This window comes from Leguminivora glycinivorella, chromosome 7, assembly GCF_023078275.1.
Source record: "Leguminivora glycinivorella isolate SPB_JAAS2020 chromosome 7, LegGlyc_1.1, whole genome shotgun sequence".
NCBI lineage: Eukaryota > Metazoa > Arthropoda > Insecta > Lepidoptera > Tortricidae > Leguminivora > Leguminivora glycinivorella.
Genome location: NC_062977.1, coordinates 599,411 through 627,265, shown reverse-complemented (window position 1 = coordinate 627,265; position 27,855 = coordinate 599,411). Strand labels below are relative to the sequence as shown.

Below are 27,855 nucleotides of genomic sequence, written 5' to 3'. Positions count from 1 at the left end.
CAGAGTGCAGACATGACATACGATCAAAAGCACCCAATGTTGTTACCGAAGTCAGCGTGGTTGACACCGCTTATTCTTCAAGATGCGCATGTTAAAACTTTACATGGAGGAGCGCCTCTGATGGTTAATTATATTAGGGCTAAGTTCTGTATACCAGGTCTTAAGAACTTGGTTAAAACCCACGTAAGGAAATGTATTCCTTGTGTTCGTAACGCAGCCAACATTCGGAACCAATTGATGGGGCAGTTACCCTCACCCAGGGTTAATGTAACAAGGCCATTTCTACGCAGCGGGGTAGATTATGCTGGGCCCATCAATATACGTGTCTCCAAGGGTAGAGGCAACAAGTCATACAAAGGGTATATTTGCCTTTTTGTATGCATGGCTACCAAAGCCGTTCATATAGAAGCAGTGAGTGAACTATCAACTGCAGGGTTTCTAGCTGCCTTTAAAAGGTTTGTCGCGAGGCGAGGTTATTGTAGTGACCTCTACAGTGATAATGGGTCTAATTTCGTGGGTGCGGCGAAAGAACTTCAATATCTCTTCAATGCGGAAAAGTCAAGCTTGATTCCCGAGCTGGCTGACTGGATGGCATCCAACGGAACCCAATGGCATTTTATACCTCCTTACGCTCCGAACTTTGGGGGTCTTTGGGAAGCAGGGATAAAGTCCTGTAAATTTCATCTGAAACGTGTGATTGGGAATGCCACACTTACATTCGAAGAGATAAGTACTGTTCTATCTCAAATCGAGGCGTGCATGAATTCAAGGCCGCTGTGGCGCATTGATGACAATGGAGAATCTCTTCCATTGACACCGGGTCATTTTTTAGTGGGAGAATCACTGGTTGCAGCACCGGATCAGTGTTATGATCAAGTGCCAATTTCGCCACTACGTAGATGGCAATTATGTCAGCGTATGATGCAGGATTTCTGGCGGCGCTGGTCCCAGGAATACTTAAATCAGTTCCTCCAAAGACATAAGTGGACTCAACAAACTCCGGAACCCAAGATAGGCGATGTAGTTCTGGTAAAAGAGCCTGATTTGCCACCTACCAGATGGCTCCTCGGTCAAGTGGTTGAAACACATCCAGGTTTGGACAAGGTAACGCGAGTTGTTACCTTAAGATGTAAAAATAATCTCATAAAAAGACCCACATCAAGAATTTGTGTTTTGCCATTAACTAATTAAATTTGTTTTGTTGTGTACATGCATTCAAATGTATATATAGAACGCAATACTCATGTACGTCACAACGTTATTATATTTAAGTTTATTGTACTGTTAACTTATGTTAAGAACTGTTGTTCTTGGTGGGCGGCATGTTCGCGTCCGTTCGTAAGCTCATAGTAAACAGTTTACCCAATGTCTCGCTAGATGTCGCTGTACCGGCCGTAAACTAGCTAACGAAATTCTTACCGTGTTTGTATATAAGTGTTGAACTTTATTTTTAATAAATTTTGGCTTTATTTGTGAATGTTAATGTTGGTTTCATTGCTTCCAAGTAAAGAGCGCCCTTTTTGAAATTAGGGGTACAATCATGCCCAATAATTTAATTTCTTCTGTCGACCCACTCTATAATTATGATAGTTATCCTAAAGAATTTAAGTATAGGTTACAAAGAGCTCAATCAGAAGCTAGAAATAATTTGATGTCTAGTAAATTTAGTAGAAAATTAATATATGATAAGAAAATGAATTCTGTTCAATATAAACCAGGAGACTTAGTACTTTTGAAAAATCAAGTAGGCAATAAATTAGATTCTATTTATAATGGACCTTATGAGGTTATAGAAGATATGTCACCTAATGTTAAGATTTCAAAAAATGATCAGATATATATAACTCATAAGAATAACACTAAGATGTATTTGAAATAAGAATAAGTTTATGTTCTTTTAAAATAAATAAGTAAAAAAAAAATGTAAATTCATATACGTATGTCACATTTTTTTTTCTTCCTTTGTGGGGGTGAAGAGTAACTTTACGGGGAGATGTAGTATATCCCTAATTAACACTTTAACAGTAACTTAACGTTACTGTCTGCAACATACATGTGACGCACGTATGTGAATAAAATAGCATGTAAGCAATAATTTACTATATAAAGTATGTTTAGTTTTACTTGTCTCTCTTCTGTATTGATTATTGACAATACAACACACATCATCCATAATGACCGGTTTTACTTAACCTCCATTCAACCCTCCAACTTCATCATATCTCAAATATTAGGTACAAGTCTTGATATATAAAATAACATAAATAACTAAACAAACCGTAAACCGTATTTATAACAAAACATAACAATGGCGGTCAGATTGAAAAACCTTATCAGTGTTTATTATCATTTTGCGATGACACCTTAAGGTGCCAGGTGCTTATCAACCTTTTAATCTGGCAGTTTCGCTGTTTAAACGTGTTATTTTTATTATACAGACTGACATATTACCGATGATTATTATAACTATATGTACTATACTTACACCATCAAGTATCAAAGTATTAGAAGCGCTGTATTTTCGCACCTATAGCGGTGTGGTCTATCGCTTAGCATTTCCAAAATAATCTATCTCAAATTTGCTGCTGTACAGATTTGAACCTTACAATTATCAGGATACAGTTGCTTCTTGTTGTCTTAGCGCGTGCAAATACAGAAGCTCCCGCTCAACACAAAAGGAACAATACCTTTGTTTAGAAACGTTCGTTTCAAAAAATTCATACTATACTTAGCTCATCGTTTAAAGTAGTATTTAAATTGCGGAAGCAACTAAAAAAGTTATTGGGAAGTAGGTTTTTTTAAAACACATATAAAATCGTTACTTTATGGAAACGATGGTCTCATCGGAAGATCAGCGCTGGAAGTCACCAGCAACACGCTGAGGTCATTTTGCTTATTTTATTATTATTTTGCTCATGAACATTATGTCAGCATAAGATTCGATATTATAAAATCTGCAGAACGATTTATGCTAAAGCATAATTCTGAGTAAGGTTTTCCTGCCAAAAAAATTAATCTTTCAGAGTGAAGTTAAGACTGCGTAAGGCCAGCGTTAGATTCGATAGAGTAAACGTCATGAAAAGTTATAGTTATTTGTTATACAAGGGGGCAAAGTTGTATTTTAACGCCGAGTGTGGAATTGAAAAACGAGCAAGTGAAAGGATTCTATAGTTGAACCACGAGCGAAGCGAGTGGTTCGAGAATAGAATCCTGAACTTGCGAGTTTTTTAACACACGAGAAGTTAAATACATTTGCACCCGAGTGTAACACAAAACTTTTCCCCTCACTATAGCGAGGAAACTACAACGCAAAAAATGCGTTTTCCCCTCACTAGCTCGGAAACACGTGTTTTGTCCTTTAATACCAGCGGGTAAAAACGCATTTTATCCACTAGTGGGTAAAGTAATTTGACCTTGAATAAAGTCAAATTAACTACTTTAAAATTGATAAAAGTAGGTGAATCTAGTAATAAAGATGGTTTACCAGCTGTGGAACTACTGGAAGCAGTGATAAACGCATTTTTTGCGTTGTAGTTTCCTCGCTATAGTGAGGGAAAAAGTTTTGTGTTACACTCGGGTGCAAATGTATTTTACTTCTCGTGTGTTAAAAAACTCGCAAGTTCAGGATTATATTCTTGAACCACTCGCTTCGCTCGTGGTTCAACTATAGAATCCTTTCACTTGCTCGTTTTTCAATTCCACACTCGGCGTTAAAATACAACTTTGCCCCCTTGTATAACAAATAACTATTATCACTGATTCCAGTAGTTCCACAGGTGGTAAAATCATCTTTATTACTAGATTCACCTACTTTTATCAATTTTAAAACAGTTAATTTGACTTTATTCAAGGTTAAATTACTTTACCCACTAGTGGATAAAATGCGTTTTTACCCGCTGGTATTAAAGGACAAAACACGTGTTTCCGAGCTAGTGAGGGGAAAAATTAATTGTATAGACGAAGTTGCCAGCATCCCCAAACACCTAATTTCTTACCCATAAGTATAATATTTTGTCGACCGTTATATTTTATAAGAATCCTTTTTAGGGTTCCGTAGTCAACTAGGAACCCTTATAGTTTCGCCATGTCTGTCTGTCCGTCCGTCCGTCCGTCCGTCCGTCCGTCCGTCCGTCCGTCCGTCCGTCCGTCCGTCCGTCCGTCCGTCCGTCCGTCCGTCCGTCCGTCCGTCCGTCCGTCCGTCCGTCCGTCCGTCCGCGGATTATCTCAGTAACCGTTAGCACTAGAAAGCTGAAATTTGGTATCAATATGTATATCAATTACGCCGACAAAGTGCAAAAATAAAAAATGGAAAAAAATGTTTTATTAGGTTACCCCCCCTACATGTAAAGTGGGGGCTGATGTTTTTTTTCGTTCCAACCCCAACGTGTGATATATTGTTGGATAGGTATTTAAAAATGAATATGGGTTTGCTAAGACCATTTTTTTGATAATATTAATATTTTCGGAAATAATCGCTCCTAAAGGAAAAAAAAGTGCGTCCCCCCCCTCTAACTTTTGAACCATATGTTTAAAAAATATGAAAACAATTACAAATGTAGAACTTTATAAAGACTTTCTAGGAAAATTGTTTTGAACTTGATAGGTTCAGTAGTTTTTGAGAAAAATATGGAAAACTACGGAACCCTACACTGAGCGTGGCCCGACACGCTCTTGGCCGGTTTTTAGGGTTCCGTAGTCAACTAGGAACCCTTATAGTTTCGCCATGTCTGTCTGTCCGTCCGTCCGTCCGTCCGTCCGTCCGTCCGTCCGTCCGTCCGCGGATAATCTCAGTAGCCGTAAGCACTAGAAAGCTGAAATTTGGTACCAATATGTATATCAATCACGCCAACAAAGTGCAAAAATAAAAAATGGAAAAAAATGTTTTATTATGGTACCCCCCCTACATGTAAAGTGGGGGCTGATATTTTTTTTCATTCCAACCCCAACGTGTGATATATTGTTGGATAGGTATTTAAAAATGAATAAGGGTTTACTAAGATCGTTTTTTGATAATATTAATATTTTCGGAAATAATCGCTCCTAAAGGAAAAAAAAGTGCGTCCCCCCCCCTCTAACTTTTGAACCATATGTTTAAAAAATATGAAAAAAATCACAAAAGTAGAACTTTATAAAGACTTTCTAGGAAAATTATTTTGAACTTGATAGGTTAAGTAGTTTTTGAGAAAAATACGGAAAACTACGGAACCCTACACTGAGCGTGGCCCGACACGCTCTTGGCCGGTTTTTTTTATTAAAATGACAGCTCAGGTGATGAGACTGATGAGTGCCGATGTATAAATTTTAAATGTATTTTTTATGTTAATTTGCTATATTCATATTTTAAAAGAACTGTATATTTTATATTAATAGACAGCCGTTTTCCTATTAAACTGTATCTCTTAAATTGTTTCCAATATAATAATTCAGTTGCCAAATAAATAGTTTATTAATTATCATCAAAACAACAACATAGTAAAAACTTACAACTAAACACTTATACTAAAAATCTTACAAATAAAAACTTATACTACTTAACTACAAATAAAAAATTTGGCTCAAATCGTCGCCAGTGGGTAAGGTGCCCAGAAGGCTGGCCGCATTGCCCCGCTGGATAGCTAGACTTATCCGCTGAGCGAAATACTGGCCAGCCCTCTGGTCACCAGATGCGTCTATGAGGCGCTTGGACAGCTCCTCATAGAGGCGACGCGCACTAGGCCCCCATGGCCCCAAGGTTTCAACCCCAAACGCCGCAAATATGTAGCTACTGCCGAGGTTGGCATACTTGCGACGTTTGAGGTCTTCAGCCGAGGATGCAGCCGCACCAGCACCAACTTTAGTGCTTGGAATATGGGACGGAGCTAGGGTGTCTACACATGTAGCATCCCAGACGAGCGGCCGACCCATACTCCAAGGCACCAGCGTCATTCCATCAGGCCGCTTGCCATCAACCCTGGCCAGGCCGTTGGGTTCGAGGACGGCCGGCACTTTTGCGCTAGCAAAGGCCCTCCGGATGACGTCGTTGAGGATGGCGTGGCGAGGAATTCTCCCGGCACTTCGGCTGCATGAGAGGCCGTGGTGGCCAAGACTGTCCACTGTAGCTCCGCACTGGCAGCGATGGGGCACATTTGTTGACGCCCCTATTCTGAGACAGGTGGCTAACCGGAATGTGGTGTTGTCCAGCAATGTTCCTATTGTGGTGGATGGGAGTGTATGTAGCCACAGACCTGACTCCCATTCCGCGGTAGCGAGGAGGCGAGCCCGATCTGCCGAATCAAGAGCCGTCTCTAGGAGGTGGTCCCTTGTTAGACGGCAGAGAGGCCCGTCCCACTGCTTTTGCGAACATGGGTTGACAGGCAGGTCTGTGTTTGGGCATGTTAGCTGCCAAACATTCTTGGCCTCGGTACAGTGTGCAGCCTCTAGGACCCCAATGGAAGGGGCTAAAATTTTCCCGATGAGGTTTTGAGCACCGTGTACCGAAGCCAAGAACGCAGGCAGCGCCACACTAGAAATTTTACGGACGCCCAAGCCGCCTAACCTGATGGGTAGGCTAGCCTGGGTCCATGATCTTTCGCCAAAGGAAATATTGAAGATGGTGGTGAGAGTTTCCAAAACTAAATTGTCCAAATTTGAGATCAGAGAAGGATGCTTCCAGAAATGTGAGCCGCGAAGGATGTATGTGAATTTGGGTACAAATAAACAGTGTTTTATGATGCAATATGCCGAATGTATGTTAATATTAGCCAGACGATGTGATGATGCTTTAAAAATTTCGATTTTCGTGTCTATGAAACGATTAAACGATTGGTCCATGATGGGACAACCAAGGAGTTGAAGCGTTTCTTTATTAATAATTTTGATTCCTGGAGCTACTTGTTCGAACTGTTGTATTATGTGCTCTTTGTTAGAGCAGGTCTCTGTAACAAAGAGTTCACATTTTAAAAAGTTAAGGGATAAGCCAATAAGTTGTAGATCAGTTTTTAATTTCACTAAATCATCTAGAACTGAAATCGCTTCACCTCCGAGGGTGCCATCATCTAGGTACCATATGTTCAATTTAGAATTTAGATTTTTAAGTATGGGATGAATGGCGAGACTGAATATTGCTGGACCGAGAGGGTCGCCTTGTTGACAACCTACGGAAGAAAACAAAGGGTCAGTTTGGTAAAACAATTTAGAAGGGGAACTGTAGCACTGCCAGAGAAAGTTGTAGGTAGAAGGAATTTTATCTTTAATTTGTGTCAACAAGGCGCCCCTGTCTACTGAATTAAAAGCGTTGGAGATATCCACCTTCAGAAGAACCTCTCCTGCTTGGCGCTCTATATAGGTCCGTACGGCATGGACAGCAGCTTCGCAGCCGCTCTTGGACCCGAAACCGAGCTGCACAGGCTGAAGTTCGGGAGCTAGGTCTTTAAGTATAGAGCGACAAGCTATTTTTGCTGCAAGGCGGCGCAAAGTGGAGCCAACCGCTATGGGCCGGATGCCGCCACCTTTTTTAGTTAAGGCGCATAGGTTTGCACCATATAAGATGTTTGTGATCTCTAGAGGGACTTGACCAGCAAGCATGATGTTTACAAGAGCCGTCAAGTCCCTCAAGAGATTTTCCTTGGTGTCACCGCAGCCACAGTACAAAAGGTCCTTGAGGTGTTGTGGAGATAAACCGTCAAGGCCTCCTGCTGAACCATTGGGAAAAGAAAGAATGGCTCCAAGAACATCCTCAGTGGATGCAATTAGAGTGGGATCATCAGGTTGAGGGGGATCCGGGAGATCCAGGTTCGGGTCTGAAGGTGGATGTTTAGCGAGAAGAGCTGCGAGAGTGTCTGAATTGGCCGGTGCCACTGCATCGTCAGAAAACAAAAGACGGGCAGCTCCTTTGATGTCTCCGTCAGAGATTTTGCTTTCCACTTTTTTAAACAAATTTCCGCTAGGGCGCTTAAAACTATCCGCAGGGTGATTATTTGTATTGTCACTGCAGCAATTTTGTTTTATAATTTTTGTGAGTGATTTAGATTCTTTACTCTTATCAGGTTTAATATGGAGGACTTTGAACGTAAACATCAAAAGGTTCTCCCAACTGTGGACGGAATTGTTCGAAATAATTTGTTTGATTGTCTCAGAGAGGAATTTAGCCACAGTCACGCGTGCACCACGAGGTACGCGTTTTAGAACTGGCCGCGTGGTTTTTGCGTCACTTAAAGTCTTCCAAAAAGGTACATTTACCTGTGGCGTGGCGGCGACGTTAGGCTGTGACGACGTAGGTGCAGGCTGGCTGTGGCTGTTTTTTTGATGTTTTTTAGTAATGTGAATGTTGAGGCCCCTAGAGCCTTTAAAGTAGTTGGGTTTTGTGCATTCTGGGCAACGAACATAGCTTTCTGACGACGCAGCAGGTGGAGCAGAGTTAGAAAGAGGCATCAGCAAATAACTGGTCTTAAAAAATAATATATATAAAATGCTTAAAACTAAACTAAATATAAAACTAAACAGCACTTAAATATATAATTAACTAAAAGTATAAAGAATAAAAATTAAGGCTTGATTCCCTGCCGTGGGCCTAGGCGCAGCGGCAGCGGGCCTGGGCCCCCGCTGTGTGCTGCAGTGCAGTTGCAGGGGTTCTTTTAGGCAGAAAGGTCACTTCTGTCGATTCCTCCACTTCCACTTCCAACTTATATAGATTGCGATTGCTTGAGCAGATACACTACAAAAATGAGATTTACAGCTTTGTATACTCGCTATAAACACTATTTATTTATCAATTATTTTATTTGTTGTGATAGGGGCTTTGACGGCTGTCATTGCGAACCGGGAGCATTGCGTTCTCGTTGTGACGCTTTTTCTGGGTATAAATGCAGTTTTGTCTGAAATATATACTATCGACGTGTGTTTTAGCAATCTGGCACACATTTGCTATTCCAAAATACCAGGAGTAAGATAGGTAAAAATAAATTTTCAAGCCGGACGTTTTTAAAGATTGTGTTTTGACAAGATAGTTGGTACTCGCGTCTGAATAAACCGTAGCCGTAATGACATTAAAATGCTACCTCATATTGAAATATTTTGAGGCCCCATTTTATTCGCCAAACTATTATTTTTGATACCCATTTCTATGGTTATTTAGTCGCCCGGTTAAATACGTGCCATAACCTATTAACACAGTATAGGTATGGTAACATGTTCAAAGTGAATATTTCATCCGCCGCCGCGCCGTCGCGTCATGCTAATATTGAGTTGCACTGTGTGCCCGACGTATTCACAAAACAGTCAAGTCCCGGCTTTAGTATACGAGTTGAGTTAGACCTTGGTTCCTAACTCCTAGATGGAAGCATATATTATCTTGTTAAAATAGTTAGTAAGCATATTTTCTCTGTAACTACATAATATAACAGACAACGACAAACGAAACGAACCATGGAATTAATATTTGTTCAGCGACTTTTACAACAACATTTGTTCTGATTTAATAAACTTCAAGGTTTACTCTAACCAACTATGTATATAGCAAACATTCTACTTTCTCATGGCTATCCATGTCAATTACATTGTTGTTAGTAAAATTACATAAATAAATGCATTTATTTAAGTATGTTGGAAGCAACTGGACGTTAATGTAGGACAAAACGACACAGCGTCACTACTTTAAAAAAAACTTGCATCTTCGTCTGTCAATGAAAAGAAAATTTTAGTAAAGTATGTATGGAACGCATATAGACTTACTGCGTTTCAACTTTGAGGAACATCGTGACTTCGTGAGATACGAGATTTTTTTAAAGTAGTGACGACAGGAGCCGCGAGCATGATGCTAATATATTATCGCAAAAGAACTTGTTTGGTTTTTAGCCCAGTACTTATCCTGACATTGCCTGGGGTATGCTAGAACTTTAACTTAAATACTAAACGTAATAACTATTTTCATGAGAAGAGTAAACTCAGCTAGCAATAGCACAGAATAAATATTGAATCTGCTCAAACAAGACATATTCATAAAGGAACATCGTCACTAGACAAATAACACATGAATCATAGGAAATGATGAATGCCTACAAGACCTGAAACACTAAGTAGAATTTCACGTACACGAGAACATACATTGATGGGGCTGTACCTCCTTAGTTACCTACCTACTTAGGTTTGTAGTAACTTGAATGATAAATGGAGCACTTGCGAAGAGGTGTACAAACGGTTATACAAACAAAACACTCTTTTTTGTTTAAAATATCTTAGTTTTTAACCCCCGACGCAAAAACGAGTGGGTGTTCTAAGTTTGATGTGTCTGTCTGTCTGTTTGTCTGTCTGTCTGTGGCATCGTAGCTCCCGAACGGATGAACCGATTTCGATTTAGTTTTTTTTTTGTTTGTAAGCTGAGTTATTCGGGAGTGTTCTTTGCCATGTTTTATGAAAATCGGTCCACTATGTCGCGGTCGGGGGTTTTTTCAAAATTTTAATTTTGTGGTTAGGTTATACAGTTATTATTATTGGGCATTTTCCGCAAGTCGATAACCCTTGTGCCTTTTTTGAGGTAGCAGTAGCACTACTCTAGCTACCCCGGCTCCTCTACGGAACTTAGCAATGTTTTCAGTTTACTAAATACCACTTTCAGTGTATCCGCGCGTCCCTGTTACTTGTTCCTATATGTATATGCTTTTGTTACCTGTTTAAAGTCCGGAAGAAAAGTGTTTTATAATTGGAAGTAGAAGCATACGAGGAGAGTAGGTAATGGTATATCTCACAATAGATCAGAAATGGTCGCAGTGATACATAAGGCGCCCTGAAGCCTTACAAAGCCCCTAACCTAGAAGAAGAAGAATGGTATATCTCTTAATATAATTTGCCAAATATTACAAAAAGCATTAAGAACTTTTCGTCCGCTCGCCATCTGCAATTCATAAAGGGAGAGAAGCAATATGAAAGCTACATACATACAAACGAGTTACTAGTTATAGAACCTCGTGAGATGGTGACATAAATCACAAGCGAGTATAGTGGACATCAATCATGGTAGCCACTAATGGAAACTGCTCCCGAGGGACCCAGACTGAGATCTATTACATACTAAACGGTTGGCTCATGGCTGCTTATAAGTATACCTATGAGGTTTTATTAAAAGATAAGGATTTGCATGCTTTTTCAAGCAAAATGAACGCACATATAATTTCTGTCCACCTATAATTGTCAACACTACATACATTTTCTCTCTTAAATAAAGGCGGTATTTTTTTAATTTAAGAAGAATGTTAACTAGAAAACATCGGAATGCAGTTAGGGAGACTAAATGTTAACCTTTTTAAAATGACTTAATTAACACTTTAGAAAATAAATAGTTTACGCAATGGGTCTTTTAGGAATGATGCATGTCAAAAACTTTGACAGAAAAGGTTTTTTGTGGGAAAATTACAATGTCTCAAATAGACACAACACATTATTTCTCTAGTGTTGCTCAGATGACTCATAGAAAACAAATCCATTTGCAACTCTCTACGATAAACAAACACAATCACTCAACCAAGCTCATCGATTAAACCGCTGGAATAATACCGTCAAAATGTTATTTGCAAACTTTTTGCGAACGATTATGATTGACGAGCGCGGGGACAGGCGGAGACAAATTACTGATACTTATTATTTGATTATATGCCCATGGCGGATATTTACGAGTTTGAGGACGCAAAAAATTTGGTGACACTACTTTCAATGCTCACGTGATTGGCAAAAAAGTAAATGGATTTCTTTTTGACAAGTTGACCTGTCATTTCAATTATTTAAGGGAGGTGTTCGCGGAAAGCTGCGCGTCACGAGTAGGTATTATGACACTACTCGTATTACCTCAATTAATTTGACACACTTTAAGTAAATAGGTATTTTTAACCCCCGACGGGGTGTTATAAGTTTGACGTATCTGTCTGTTTGTATGTGTGTGTGTCTGTCTGTGGCATCGTAGCTTCCGAACGGATGAACCGATTTTTGTTTGAAAGCTGAATTATTCGGGAGTGTTCTTAGACATGTTGCATGAAAACCGGTCCACTATGTCGCGGTCCGTTTATCCAAAATTTTAATTTTGTGGTTAGGTTATCTATCAGTACTAGGAATGTTTGCACATCAAAGCAGCGTGAATTTCTGAGTAAAGCTTAAGGTAAAATAAGGTAAAGGTAAAATCAAAAGCATAATTTTCACGAATTACTTAGAAATCAATTTGATTACATAATGGGTCCTACTCATCCTGTCACATTTCCAGGAATCTATCTACTAACAGTGAGTTGTTTTGCTTCACGGCATTTCGAGTCAAATCGATTTGAGTTCTTAAGCATGCAAAGCGCTTCTTAGGAACTCAAATCATGGATGTAGTCAACTCGATATAATTTTCTAGTGAGTCACCGATTTATGAAACTGGCAGAGCGATCGCACATGTTTTGTGTATCGTCGTGTAGGGTTACTGGTGAGTGTCAAGCAAACTGTCTATTGTTCCTTGTCTCTTGTAACAAATGGTTGTATCCGCATCTTGTTTCAGTTTAATCACTTTAAAAGAGCTCTTCGACAAACATGTTTAACTAGATTTACAGAAAAAAGTTAAAACATTTTCTGAACAATTCATCATAGGCAAACCCCAAAAGTGACACTACCTAATTCAGTTTTTTATAATCCTTAGGTCATTTTAGAGGTGTAGGTATAACTGTACATTCAATATCGACGTAGGAAAAGAAGAACCCCTTAAGCGACGTCTCGATTATGTAAAGTTTACGATTGAACCGCCTTGTGTAGTCGTATATATAACTGGAATAACCATTTAAAAAAACAACCTTAGCAAAAAACTTTCCCTATGTACTAAAAAAATAATTGTAATTATTTTCATTGTTTCTTATTTTTGATACATATTATTAGAACTTATTAATGGGGAAATAGATTTAAAATGTAGAACGGGTATAGATGCGTAGTCAATTTTGAATTTTCTTCCTCAGTAATAACTATGTATAGTATGTATACACATATTATGTAGCTTTCCGTATATATGTATATACATGTATAGTACTTACTTTTGTTTTGAAAAATGCAATAACTAGTTTATAAAAAATGGAATAAAAACAAAAATATGGAGCTTAAACACGCACAAGTTAAATTTACGATAGTCGCTTAAAGTTCGTGGTATACATGGTGGTAAACTTTGTTATATTCCATTAACCGACAGTCTTTCATACTGGAATAACCAATTAAGCGCCTAACCATGCAAGATATGTGCTATGCATATGCATAAACACTTACTATCAATATGGGCATTTTTTAAAAACACTTAAAGCGCGTACGTGAATAATTAGTGTGTACTTAAGTGAAATCGTTTAAATTTAAGACAAATTTTGTGTCGCATGAAGGGATATTTTTTAAAATTGCCTACTATTTCTAGGATAACTTAAGCGACATTAAAGTCCTCAGATCGTCTCCTAACCTAACCCGCACCAAACGACGCCGAAAAAAAGCCGATACTAACGATATATATAACACAATATTGCAAATTCTTTCCTACGTCGATATGATAGTGATGGTGGTTTATTTATGGCTATAAACTGGTCGCTTACTGACGACTTCTGACGACCGGTCTGGCCTAGCGCGTGGTGACCCTGCCTGCTACGTGGTGGTTCCGGGTTCGAATCCCGGTGGGCAGTTATTTGTGTGATGAGCACAGATATTTGGATGTTTTCTATGTATATAAGTATTTGTATATTATATATATCGTTGTCTGAGTACCTGCAACCTACACAACACAAGCCTTCTTGAGCTTACCGTGGGACTCAGTCAATCTGTGTAAAATGTCCCATAATAATTTATTTTATATTTATTTTTTATATAAGACTACAATTTTATATCTAGCTTCTTCACCCAACGGGCTGCGTTCACATCAGGGCCGAGCAAGTCCAGGGAGTGGCCAGTGTATTTCCTCTTTGGGCAGTCATGAATTATGTGTCGTATTGTCAGGACAGAGGCTCCGCAGTCACATGCCGGAGAGATGGTGATGAGTAACAAGAAAAAAGGCTGACTACGACGCCATAGTGAACACCGTTTTACTGCGATTCTTTGCGACTTTTTCAGGATTACTAAGTTGAACCCCAAATGTAATTACATATTTTCACCTCAAAGAACTTGGCTACAAGATAATAAAAGCATTGTTTGTGTTTTTGCTGATAAGCGCTGGTAGCCTAGTGGTAAGAGCGTGCGACTTTCGATCCGGAGGTCGCGGGTTCGAACCCGGCTCGTACCAATGAGTTTTTCGGAATATATGTGCGAAATGTCATTTGATATTTGCCAGTCGCTTTTCGGTGACGGAAAACATCGTGACGAAACCGGACTAATTCCAATAAGGCTTAATAGTTACCCTTCGGGTTGGAAGGTCAGATGGCAGTCGCTTTCGTAAAACTAGTGCCTACGCCAATCTTGGGATTAGTTGTCAAAACGGACCCCAGGCTTCCATGAGCCGTGGCAAATGCCGGGATAACGCAAGGAGGATGATGATGATGTCTGTGTGTTTGTCACGCAGAATATTCTCCGAGCCTAGCCTATCCGTCGCGGCGACCCCTCGGCTACATCCTGTAATCTGCAAGACTGCCGGAAACATTCGCCAATGGCCTACTTGCGCGAGACCTGGAGGTCGCTGACCGCACCTTTGTTCGAAGATTGCTCTAAGAAGTCAATGACCGAAAATTACTAAAACTTTCAGGTTATAGGGGTATATAACCTTTTTTAATGAGTTTACTTTTTCTTGCTAGGTATATGGAGTGATCATCATCATTTTTATTCCATGGATTTAGCTTTTAAGATAACTATCAATAGTACTTCAGTGATACTAGTGATAACTATCAATAGTATCACTGAAGCTGAATACATAGTTTCATGACACACATTCGACTTCTGTGTCAAGTCTCAATACAGCTATTGTCAACCTCGCTTTGTTGACAACCTGTCGTCGTTATTAAGGTAACGGCGGCTATCAATAAATAAAGTTACTCACACAAAGGTAGCCTGTTTAGTTGACTAACGCACATATAGGCGCTAGAGAGTGTGAATGAAAGAAGACGCTCGCTATTTGACAGTTTTTGCCACGGGGCCGCGAGAAGAGGTTGTGTCATACTGACGTGTGACGCTAAACCTAAGTGAACTCCAATCTCATTTAGTAGTTTACGTAATAATTATGGCAAACAGGTGAAAGTTATGCATTTCAAATTATTGTTTATAGTTTTCTACGTGACTTCTGAGTACTTTTTACGTATTGTTTAGCCTGGAAATGTGTTTAAAGTGGAAATTAAAAGACAGCGGTGAAAGGCGCCATTTCGTGAGTAGATTCTATTACTGTGGTATACCACGGTAATAGTTAAAGTAGTGATATTAGTTCTTTTTGCTTTATTTTAAGTATATGTGATCAGTTATATAATGTCTTACAGTTGTTTCAATCTTGATCTATTCACGCTATCAAAGAACTATTTACGCGGTATGAGAATTATTCAACAAAACCTTAATTTTTAGCAAAAACTTCATGACTGATTTCGTAGTTTCTATGAAAACCGTTAATTTGTCAATTTTTTTAAACATTGACATAAAGTCTGATGCTTACTTACCAGTTATGTAAACTTGGTTTTAATATAAGGTTGCAATATTTTATTTTGATTTGTAATGAAAATACATCTGTATGACTTTGTTTTTATGGGTCGGAATTAGATTTTATAATACTCCAATTTATGCCTATTACCGATGGTACGATCAGATAACCCTCGGTAATAGAATATATAAGAATCTATTACCGATCCATGCAATATTTGTTTGGGTCGGTAATGGGTTCCTATAGAAGTATCTATTACCGAGCGACATATTAGTCTTGTATCAAAATATGACATTTAGTGTACCGTAAGTACAGATTTCTTAGGTGAAACTGAGTCTTCTGTGGGTATTCATAAAGGAGGATAGTATAGGTATATGTATTTGTCATAATTTGTATATTCAACCGTCGGTATTAAGCTCCGAATTTTGAGATGGGTTTCTATTTACCGATGGCAGAAAAACACTGTCATTCATACCCTCGGTAATGAAATCTCAATTCGCGTTAATAGAACTGCAACCTGTTCATTACCACGGTAATAGAAAATTTAGGTATGTTGGCTTCAATAATCATTTTATGACATATAATAAACTAAAATGATCCTAAAACTCTTCAAAACTAATAGTTCAATAAATACTCTTCCATAAAAAAATATTTGTGGTCGTTAATGAGCTTTGATACCCTTAATTTTTTGGTATCTTTTGAAATCTGCCTTAAGTACCACGTTAATAGGCGCCATTACCTTATATGTGTATAATTGTATATTATCAGACCAGACAAGGGACTCGCAGTTATCGTTACACGCCTGATAAGGCGTTAAATTAAAGCTCACAGATTGATTGCAACATAACTTGAAATTGTATGGGAACTGAAGTTTGCGTATAGTCAAAGTACAGTTCCCATTAAAGGGTTGTTGTCCATCTGGATTGTCCCTTAGTGTACCTCTTCAGAAAGTTATTGAGCGCTTCTGCTGCTCTGATAAATCTTACTATTGTAGGTACCTACTCGATTATGCAATCGAGTTATCATGGCACTTTGTGTAATTTGCATTTACCTAATACGTACGGCGTTGACGCGTCGCAAATGTCGCAATGACCATTGTTAACAAATCGATTAATTGAACGATTGAAAAATCGATTAGCAGTAATAGATCCGTAAATCAGAAATTTGCATCCCTATGAAAAATGATGTAAAGGCCAATCGTTGCATTTTTTTCTTGCCGATATCAGCGTTCCACTAATGAATAAAAGCTTGCGATTTTAATCTTAACGACTCTGAATAAGATTTCAGCGATTAACTGATAAATGCGTAGATGAATATTCCAAAGAATCTGTGGGTTATTTTTCTGAATATTAATTAAATGCAATAAGTAACTGCAACTGTAAGAAATATACTTATTTTATAAAGAACTAGTACACTTAGTCATCATACTTTAGGCATATTTTAGGCAATAAGTGTACGCTGTAGCGGTTTTTCGGAGCACTTTCGCTGCCCCAGTTGTACGTGCATGTGCTTTCATTAGCGTAACCTACTCCGGCTGAGCCCGTCTCGGGTGGCCTCGTTCTACACGAGCTTCAATAAAACCCGATGACTGTTTGACTTTACTCAACATGGAATATGGAATGTGGTATTTTGATTTTTTTGTCACGTTGCCTATGATTTGCAATTTTTAACTATTGCATTCCAAAGATTTACTTTTACATACACGTGCAAACATTTTTTATGTAAGGTACAGCGGGACAAATCTCCACCGGACTGGACAAAACCAGTTACAAATTTTTCCCCCAGTCGAGATTTGCCCCGCTGTACCTTACCTTTATAAATTCAAATCAATAATATCACAAGTTTAAGATTAACTTACTGACTTGTCGTTTTCCGAGAAATTAACGTTATTAACATTTTTTAAATACATACAATGTATTTATCCAAATATCTTCTGTGTTCCGATAAATTACATCCAAGTTTAGTAGACATATCTTCCTTAGAAAGGCAGTATTATGCCTAACAACCACTGTAGTTGATATTCTTCGGGTTTCGCACTAAGTATACCTACCTTGAGCAAGATCAAACTAAATCTAAAGAACCTCCGTAATAATTATGGACTATTGCGCGTCTCCACAGACTAAGTAAATAAAATAAAACAAACCAAACAGACATAAAGGTCGCCATTGGCAAAAACTGTCAACCGCAAGTTGGTCGCCTCACCACCTGTGTTTACCGGCGGCCTAGGCGCAGGCGCAGCCTCGACCCCGATTTGCCCGTAATTTCATTGTATAACACCGGAACTGATGAGACTTCTTCAATACTTGCGGTCAGCGAGGTAGAAAGGATTCCTCTGCTATTACGACTATCTTATCTCTCTCTCTCTCTCTTCTAAGCTATGATCTGTTATAAGAGGTTTCTTACCTCTCTCTCTGTGCTATGAATCCCACATGGTGGTGGGGTCAGCTTTACGTGTCATTTGTTTCCTCGCCATATCTTTGACGTCGGATACTTTGCACAGTTTGCACTCAGCTATATCTTTTAGCACTACGCCTCTATACGCCCTTCCATTTTTTATATCACATTAAGCCACAATTACAAATATACATAAAGTAAAGTCACACCTGTATTCTCAAACTGCGCTGTTCTAGTTTGGCGGAAAGTGTAATATAAAAAAAACTGTTTATTTTTTATTGAATAAATAATTTAAAATTTAATTTTTTTTAAGGCTAAAAATAGCTAAAGTTTAAGTGTCACTCTTATTATAATTAAGGGGTTGAAAGAAAACGAAATTGTAATATTGCACCACAATCGAACCCATATCCCATAGTCAACTTCTACAGCACCCATATGAGGTTGGTGAAATTTTTAATCCATCACTAAAAGGGGGCCATAATTATCTCTAAAAAATAAAAAAATAAAAGTATAGTTATACTATCACACATGCCGTCAAACGTGCTTCAGCGATGAATCAGGCGATACAGTGAGTCAATCTCAGAAGATATTTACAAATCACATTATAACTACTTTGCTTGTGTCTGGTTTAAATTGATCTTCAGAATTCCAGAAGTCCATTATTCAGCTTACACATGATTAACAGAGTGAAGTAAGGACCGTTCAAACTTTGCATAGTAATTTTGGATAGAGATTGGGAGTATTGGGACCAATGTTGAAATCGCGAAAAAAAACTGACGGTTCCATAGAAATGAGCGGCATCATGTCAGTTGAAATGTATGAAACAGCAAAATTTTTTTGAGATTTCAGCATTGGTCCCATAATAAAAGTTGTTCATTATGAGTACCTATTATGACTCCAAAAGTCACTATGCAAAGTTTGAACGGTCCTTTTTATTTCACCGTGTATATCAATTGCCTAAACTTGTTGTTGTCGTTGTTAATGTCCTAAGGCACCCCATAAGGCCTCCACAAGATCCTTTCACGCCTTCGCCTAAACATACCTACTAAAAAATCAATACCTTGAACCTTTGATCTGCAATCAACTAATCACAATAATCAAAATAATAATTATCGAAATCAAATCAAATAAAAGTTACCGGAGCATTCCAAAATCTTGGCTGTCTGGGATTAAATAACCTTAAATAAAATCCTCTAATACAGTACACTAACAGTATGGGCTCATTGTGGTCCCCCTCAAGCTGGTCTGAGAGCTTAGTAAACACCATCCCAGCTGAGCAAAAACGCCGTAACGTAGTGATTGCGGAAAGTAAAAAAGCTGATTGGGCGCATTCCTCGCGGCGCCGGCGCCCGCGCACCCGCCCCGTCCACGCTGGCCGTTGACCACGGCGTTTGCGATCTGTTTAGCTGTGTTTCATCCTCCTAAGTCCTAATGTCCTTTTAAGAGAACAATATTTTTAATTAGTTTTAAAAGGAACATTCCTTATAGATTTCTCTGTGGTGCTTTAAATAATTTAAATTGTTTTGTGCAATAGAGTGTTTTACTAATACATGGTATACCGTTGTCGCGTAGGCAAACACGAAGCTTTCTGCAAATTGACTGATGTAAGAGGATCGTTTTCTAAAACAATGTGCATAATTCTGCACAGAAAAACGATCGCCTGCCTGCTTTGAACGCTGAAAAAATAATCGCAAAACACTAAATACGGGGACAGGGACAATTATTTGTCCTAATTAGGTAGAATTAATGTTTGTAGTAAAGTAAATTAATAAATAACTAAATATTGGGGGACACCTTACACAAATCATCCTAGCCCCAAACTAAGCAAAGCTTGTGTTATGGGTGCTAGGCGACGATATACATACTTATATAGAGAAATACATACTCAGGAACAAATATCTGTGTTCGTTACACAAATACTTAAATGCCCTTACCGGGATTCGAACCTGGGACCGCAGTTTAGCAGGCAGGGTCACTCACTACCAACTGCTCTAGACCTGTCGTCAAATAATGGAGAAGCACAGTGGACAAAGAGGCGGCATCAGTTGGCCTCGGCTGGGCGGAGCTGGAGGAGGTCGCGCTGGACCGCGAAGAATGGAAAACCCTTCTGAGAGCCCTATGTCCCTGATGAGGGATAACAGGATATCATCATGAAAGTAAATTAATTAAGAGTTAAATCAAAGCACTAGTTCAACTGTATCTACACACCCGTTCTATGTCTGCATTTGGATGACACTCATTAACACCGGGTAAATCATCGGGTGAAATCACTATAATGACCGCATTATAGTGAATTCACGCATTTATGCATTTTGATGAGTCACGGTAATTAATCGGAGCTTATCGCGCTGCAGCTCTCAATTGTTATATCCCATTATTATTATTGGAAATTAGTTGATATTCATTATATGAAGCCATCCATTATATGATGCAATAATGGATTCATACATTTATCCAGACCAACATTTTAATAATGTTAGTGATGTAAATCGAATTATTGAAATTACTATTACACCTTTAATATTTTGGCTACGGCTCTAAATTAAACATTTTGGGAATCCAACCCTTATGATTTGTGTATGTAAGAGCCAAGCCTTATAGTAACTAGACACCCGTAACACTAGAAGGGTACGTGCGTTGACATGGGAGTACGCTAATTTCTTACACATTGGTCCTCTTTCTGTAAGATGTTTTCCTCATATCCTCATCATCATCATCTGCCTGCGCCATTTCCCATCATCTGGAGTCGACTCTTCTTGTCCGTTTTCTCCATTCTGGGCGATATCTGGGTTCATATTTTGTTGTTACAGGTCTTTTTGGACCGTCGTCGACTTGGCTAAGTGGCGGTAGGCTTTCTGTAGGCCTAGCACATGATGGCCGCGGGAGTATGTCGCCGCGAGATAGATGACACGTCTTTGTCTAATTGTATTAATGACATAAGGACAGGTAGTCTATCTCGCGGCGACATACTCCCGCGGCCATCATGTGCTAGGCCTGCTGTGGCCTTGCTTCGTCGTCGTTTATAAGATGTTTTCCTCATAGCAGTTATTTTTGATTCTTTCTGCCTATACCCTGGCTATACCTAACCCTGTAGCTCTCCTGTGTATGATAAACTTTCACACGGATCCCACAGACCAGATTATCCTATTGAGACCGTCGCGATTGGAAAATGGCCGAACGGAATGACATCAAATTAGCCCAACTTCTGACACTTCGCAATGTATTTATTACCATCGATGCTCAAGCGCAAGTCTAACGAACGGACCAATGTAATGTGACCTCTATGTATGAGGAGGACACATACCCTAATATACGGGCATTTTCAGAATTTGGAACCTTCCAATTAGCGAAAGTTGTTAACAAAAAATTAACTCCATTATCAGTTTTGTGTTTGTGACGACAAGTAAGCATGAAATGTCATTAGAAACATTCAGAATTTGAAAAAAGTAAATTTTTAGACAGATTTTATGCTTGAATTATCGTCACAAAACTGACAACGAGTTCATTTTTGTTAACAACTTTTGCTAATTGGGGAGACCCAAATTCTGAAAATGCCCATGTACCTATTAAATAGACGACGATTCAAATTAAAGTTCTAATGCCACCTCCTTACCTGGAAACACTGAATCTCTCTTCCGCATTATCATGCACCAGGTAGAATAGGTAGTAACGGTAGTCTAACACCGCAGTGGTTTTGGATCTTGAGCTCATCCACGGTTGAGTTTGTAGTTTGATAAATGAGGAGTAATTTAAAATCGAGTTTAATCGTTTGCAACAAATATATTAAGCCAGCAAGTAACTCAGCCTGGTGCTAAGGATGTTGGATGCTTTATTCTTATTTGTCCAAGACGTTAGTAACGAGTTCGCATTTATTTTCATCAGCGCGACGTATCGGGGTCGTAGATAGTGTCCATCTCAATCTGAAAGCGAAGTGGGTGTCCATTGTCAATTACCTCAATTGATTGATTGGACTTTCTAACTGACAGACGGAAACGGGTCGTCGGTACCAATTTATTTGTAAACTTAAATAAATCTGTATAGAGGTATATTTAACTATTTGAATGTCATTACTTTTTAAAGCAGTCAATAAATAATACAGGGCTTCTTAAAGAAAGCTACATGCTACATAGCATGTTTCGGTGGTACGCAGTTACTGAAATTGACGGCAGTGTTCAATCCTAAAATATCTTTTGACTCAGGCCCGTAGAATTGTTCTGTTAGCTAAAGTGGTTCGTGACTACAAAAAGCCAAAGAAGCCTACAGAAAGTTACAATTTACCTATATAATTATCCTTTTTAGGGTTCCGTAGTCAACTAGGAACCCTTATAGTTTCGCCATGTCTGTCCGTCCGTCCGTCCGTCCGTCCGTCCGCGGATAATCTCAGTAACCGTTAGCACTAGAAAGCTGAAATTTGGTACCAATATGTATATCAATTACGCCAACAAAGTGCAAAAATAAAAAGTGGAAAAATGTTTAATTAGGGCACCCCCCCTACATGTAAAGTGGGGGCTGATATTTTTTTTCATTCCAACCCCAATGTGTGATATATCGTTGGATAGGTATTAAAAAATGAATAATGGTTTACTAAGATCGTTTTTTAAAAATATTAATAGTTTTCGAAATAATCGCTCCTAAAGGAAAAAAAAGTGCGTCCCCCCCCTCTAACTTTTGAACCATATGTTTAAAAACTATAAAAAAAATCACAAAAGTAGAACTTTATAAATACTTTCTAGGAAAATTATTTTGAACTTGAGAGGTTCAGTAGTTTTTGAGAAAAATACGGAAAACTACGGAACCCTACACTGAGCGTGGCCCGACACGCTCTTAGCCGGTTTTTTTGGTGATGGTGATACCCAACACCATGTATCTTGATGCATCACTGTACTGTACATGTAGACAATAAATACAATACAATCCTTTCATATTATGTAAATTTAACTTATTTTAATTATATTGGTACTATTTTCTATAATTTTTTGACGATCACAATATAGATTCTTATAAATTGACTTAAATGTAATTTATACTGTAATCATGTTGTGAAATAAATATTTTACAGGAATAGAGGTTTAAAAGGCGAACCCAAGCACCTACTGAAAAGAATTACTTACGTGAAAAAAATGTGGTTCGTATGTAATTCTGAAAGCTCTAATGAGTTGGCCGACCTAGCTCCGAAGTATTTACTCTCTTTGCGCGTCCCGTTATCAGGACGCTGAGCGTCCAATCACTTGCCAACACTAACCACAAATCCAGCATAACCTGGTCCCTGGTTCCCTTACAATTATGAACGGATGAAGGTTGAAATTGAACTGGAAGTTGGTGATGACGGACCTGGCTGCGCCGGAGTCGGGTCAGTGACTGCGCGCACCTGCCTTTATGCTAACGAATGCAATTCGCATGTTCAATATTTTTTTGTGCCGATCTATCGCATGGTATATATTTCTATGAGAATCAGAGACGTATTCTGTATTCGATACATCAAAGTTAGCTTTTATTGCCGTTTGCTACATTTGCTGCAGTGCGCTCGAAGTGCCTTGGCAACAGTTGACACTTGACGTCACTTTACTTATTCTCAATACTTGTACACAGTATTTACACAGTATAATTTAATCGCTGTTTTAACATTAAACTTCGCGTTGAATTACTAATCACTATAAATGTTAAGAGTACATATATACCATTCCTGTTAAAACCTCTTTCAGTTTACTTATATTTACTAAAATCAAAGCGCCATGTTAACAAATCTTCACTTGTATATCTCTAAAGAGAGGATCTGAAATAAGTTAAATAAAAAGTATATTATTAGAATTTCGCTAGACATCATTATTGCCGCTGGGCCTATGTTGCAGTAGGTTTGTAGGCCTATATACCGATACCGGTTAAAAAAATCGTTATCTGCCTATCAGTAGGTAATGTTTTTGTTTATTATAGAGTAGAAGAAAATGAGGTCGCGTTTTCTTTTCGCTTTTTCGAAATTATCAGTAGGCCTTTGGTCGAAGATCAAAATATATCGCGCGAAATTCGACCACATTGAGTGAGTGACTCTAGATCAATAAATTTTAATTTGATAGATCTCATTTTAAAAGTTCGATTATGTCGTCATTCAACAAAAATAATGAATCACCGTGTAAATAAATGACTAGTATTTGTAAACATTGCTCCGAGCATTTAAATATTTAAACGAGAGGCAGCTGGGTAAACCCCAAATCCCAGGAATGTCTCGAATGTCAATAATGTGTCACGACGTTGTGTCATGATTGATTTGTGATTAATTTAGCTGAATGACGAATTACTCTCCCAGTGGATGATTTGCAGGAGCATCCGGCCTAGCCGAATGACAATCGTTGACGATGCGACGCGAAACGCCACCGAAACGCCGTAGAAATGTAGTCTGGCTCTGTCGCGCCAATACGGAAGAGCCATAGATATAGATAGCTACGAAAACGATATTATCGTAAAGCCTTTGTACGTTTGAATACATACCCAGTTGGCAGTTCTGTTAACGACAGATAATTACATCAATAGTGGCTGACTAAAGCAATAGTCGCTTTAACATCAACAACTGATAGTACGGTTGAACGTATTTGGAACGATACACAATAACATATGATATAAACAGTTGATTGTCTCAGTAAAAGAATAATAGCCCGCTGTCACAAAGTAAACACTGTAGCTATTGTAATTACTTCTAGATTACACATTGTGTCTTTTTAGAGTGGTTTCGCTTCTCACTACGTCTAATTCAAATTCTATCCCAGCAATCCGTGAAAATAAGATATGACATGTCATAGTCGTAGAACCGGTAGAACTATTAATTTTTGGTACTTTTATACACTACATCCGAAGAGTGACGGACAGAAATCGGATCACGCAGGTCGGATATACAGAGTGGGGCCTGTAACAAAGGCGAAGAATTGAACTCTAGGCTATTCTCCTTATACTGATCAACATATGTTCGGCGACTTTTAAAAATAACTTGTATTTTGATTTTTATCACCCTTGAAAGTTTTTTCTAAGAGGTAATGTATTGCGAATTTTGTTAAGTCTAAAGTGTGACAGACAACGTCAATGACAACAATAATGGCGTACATTGAAGCTAATATTTATTTTGTATGAAAAATTAAAAATTTAAAAACTTCATAATTTTTAAAAGTCACTGAACAAATGTTGATCAGTATAAGGAGAATAGCATACAGTTCAATTTTTCGCCTTTGTTACAGGCCCCACTTGTAGTGCGTAAACTGTAAAGTACTATGCAAATAATAGTTCTACGGGTATGACGGATCTTATTTTCATGGATTCGGATCCGACGCAGTGCGAAACCGCTCTTGCATTTGAGAAGTTTGAAAAAGAAAATTGTGTTTGATATTAAACCTACCTTTCAGAATGATAATTACTGATTTTTATGTTTGTATATAAGATGTTAGCGAATTTTGGCATAGTTGTAGGGAATGGTGTTCTAATCCACATACTCAAAGTACTGATGGGTAGGGGAGGAGCTAACGGGTGGAGGGGGTGTAAAGGTCCCTTTTTTTAGTTTTTCGCGAATAACTCTTAAACTGTGGCACATAGCAAAAAATGTTCTGAAACACAAGTAATCTTCGTAAAATTCTCTACAAAAAAGTCTTATACACTTTTTATCTGGGACCAATCGTTCATGAGATATGGAAGGGAAAAGATGGACAATAAAGGAATAAACTCATTTTTTTATGAACAATACGTTTATTCTTATAGAGACGCGGTAGCGTGTCAAGCCAGGTTCAAGTAACAAAAGTAGCAAGCAGCACCGTGTGTAATATTACACGAACCGCTTGGAGCCACATTTGACCCCCTTCTAACTCAAAAACTATTTCACATTAAACGTGTTATAATGCAACGTAAAAAGAAACCAACGCGTGTAGTAAAAGTATGAGCTATAAGCGCTCCTCAATAAGCCCGGTACTAGCAGCCCGCCTTAGTGCGTTTTCACATTATCCGATCCGATATCGGATGTCGGAAGGATTTCAAAGGCAAAAATCCAAGACGGCGCCTTAAATGTACGGGATATCGGTCCTACTTCCGATATCGGATCGGATAATGTGAAAACGCACTTATCCCGCGCGCGCGCAGCCCTTTATAAGCCACCGCGCGGCCGGCGCTCGCTCATCCCAGTCGTCCTCAAAACGTCGACGTAAGACCGCCCCACAAGGATAGGGCGCGACCAGATACAGCCCTCACAGCGCCCAGCGCGGAAGGGGCTACTCACACCCCAGCAGGGGTGTTGAACGACATTACAGCAGCGCTCGCTCAGTTTGTCTCGCGCAGCGATCCGATCACATTGTAGCTTACTTGACGAGCAAAGCATCACAACCGCCCAGTATTGCTTTGATGGGATAAATTCATAAATAAAATTCCTAACTATCTTCCGTCTCTACTTCGATGGGAGCTCCGTTAGTGCATGCTCCCGAGCATACACCACAGACACTGGAGCAGGCAATTCCTGCTTTTTGGCAGCCGCATCGCACCCCACACCCAGTCTTGCATCGGCAAAATATAGTTTTGAGAATGGAGTCGGTTCGTCGGGTCGTTGGTTGTCACTGGCTTTAATATCCCATCGCCTCTTCTAGTTCATCCCCATTCAGTAGGTGGTAAATAAATTGTACATTAAATACAAAACTATTTGTACGCCTTTTTTTTCGGATTCAATAAGTAAAATTTTCCTAAAATAGAGGTAAGTTTAGCACGTGCATTCAATATTCAAGCAGGCGAACAAATATTTTGTATTTAACGTACAATTTATTTACCACCTACTGAATGGGGATGAACTAGAAAAGGCGATGGCATATTAAAGCCAGTGACAACCAACGACCCAGTGGCACCTGACTCCATTCTCAAAACTATATTTTGCCGATGCAAGACTGGGTGTGGGGTGCGATGCGGCTGCCGAAAAGCAGGAATTGCCTGCTCCAGTGTCTGCGGTGTATGCTTGGGAGCATGCACTAACGGAGCTCCCATCGAAGTAGAGACGAAAGATAGTTAGGAATTTTATTTATGAATTTATCCCATCAAAGCAATACTGGGCGGTTGTGATGCTTTGCTCGTCAAGTAAGCTACAATGTGATCGGATCGCTGCGCGAGACAAACTGAGCGAGCGCTGCTGTAATGTCGTTCAACACCCCTGCTGGGGTGTGAGTAGCCCCTTCCGCGCTGGGCGCTGTGAGGGCTGTATCTGGTCGCGTCCCATCCTTGTGGGGCGGTCTTACGTCGACGTTTTGAGGACGACTGGGATGAGCGAGCGCCGGCCACGCGGTGGCTTATCTTTAGGGCTGCGCGCGCGCGGGATAAGTGCGTTTTCACATTATCCGATCCGATATCGGAAGTAGGACCGATATCCCGTACATTTAAGGCGCCGTCTTGGATTTTTGCCTTTGAAATCCTTCCGACATCCGATATCGGATCGGATAATGTGAAAACGCACTAAGGCGGGCTGCTAGTACCGGGCTTATTGAGGAGCGCTTATAGCTCATACTTTTACTACGCGCGTTGGTTTCTTTTTACGTTGCATTATAACACGTTTATGTGAAATAGTTTTTGAGTTAAAAGGGGGGTCAAATGTGGCTTCAAACGGTTCGTGTAATATTACACACGGTGCTGCTTGCTACTTTTGTTACTTGAACCTGGCTTGACACGCTACCGCGTCTCTATAAGAATAAACGTATTGTTCATAAACAAATGAGTTTATTCCTTTATTGTCCATCTTTTCCCTTCCATATCTCATGAACGATTGGTCCCAGATAAAAAGTGTATAAGACTTTTTTGTAGAGAATTTTATGAAGATTACTTGTGTTTCAGAACATTTTTTGCTATGTGCCACAGTTTAAGAATTATTCGCGAAAAACTAAAAAAAGGGACCT

The 27,855-nt window shown here is 39.1% G+C and overlaps 1 protein-coding gene across 1 annotated transcript in view; it reads left to right on the top strand.

Moving 5' to 3' along the window:
* LOC125227984 (mucin-2) overlaps positions 1-27,855 on the top strand; it is a 105,561-nt gene that overhangs the window by 36,217 nt on the left and 41,489 nt on the right. The window lies entirely within an intron of this gene.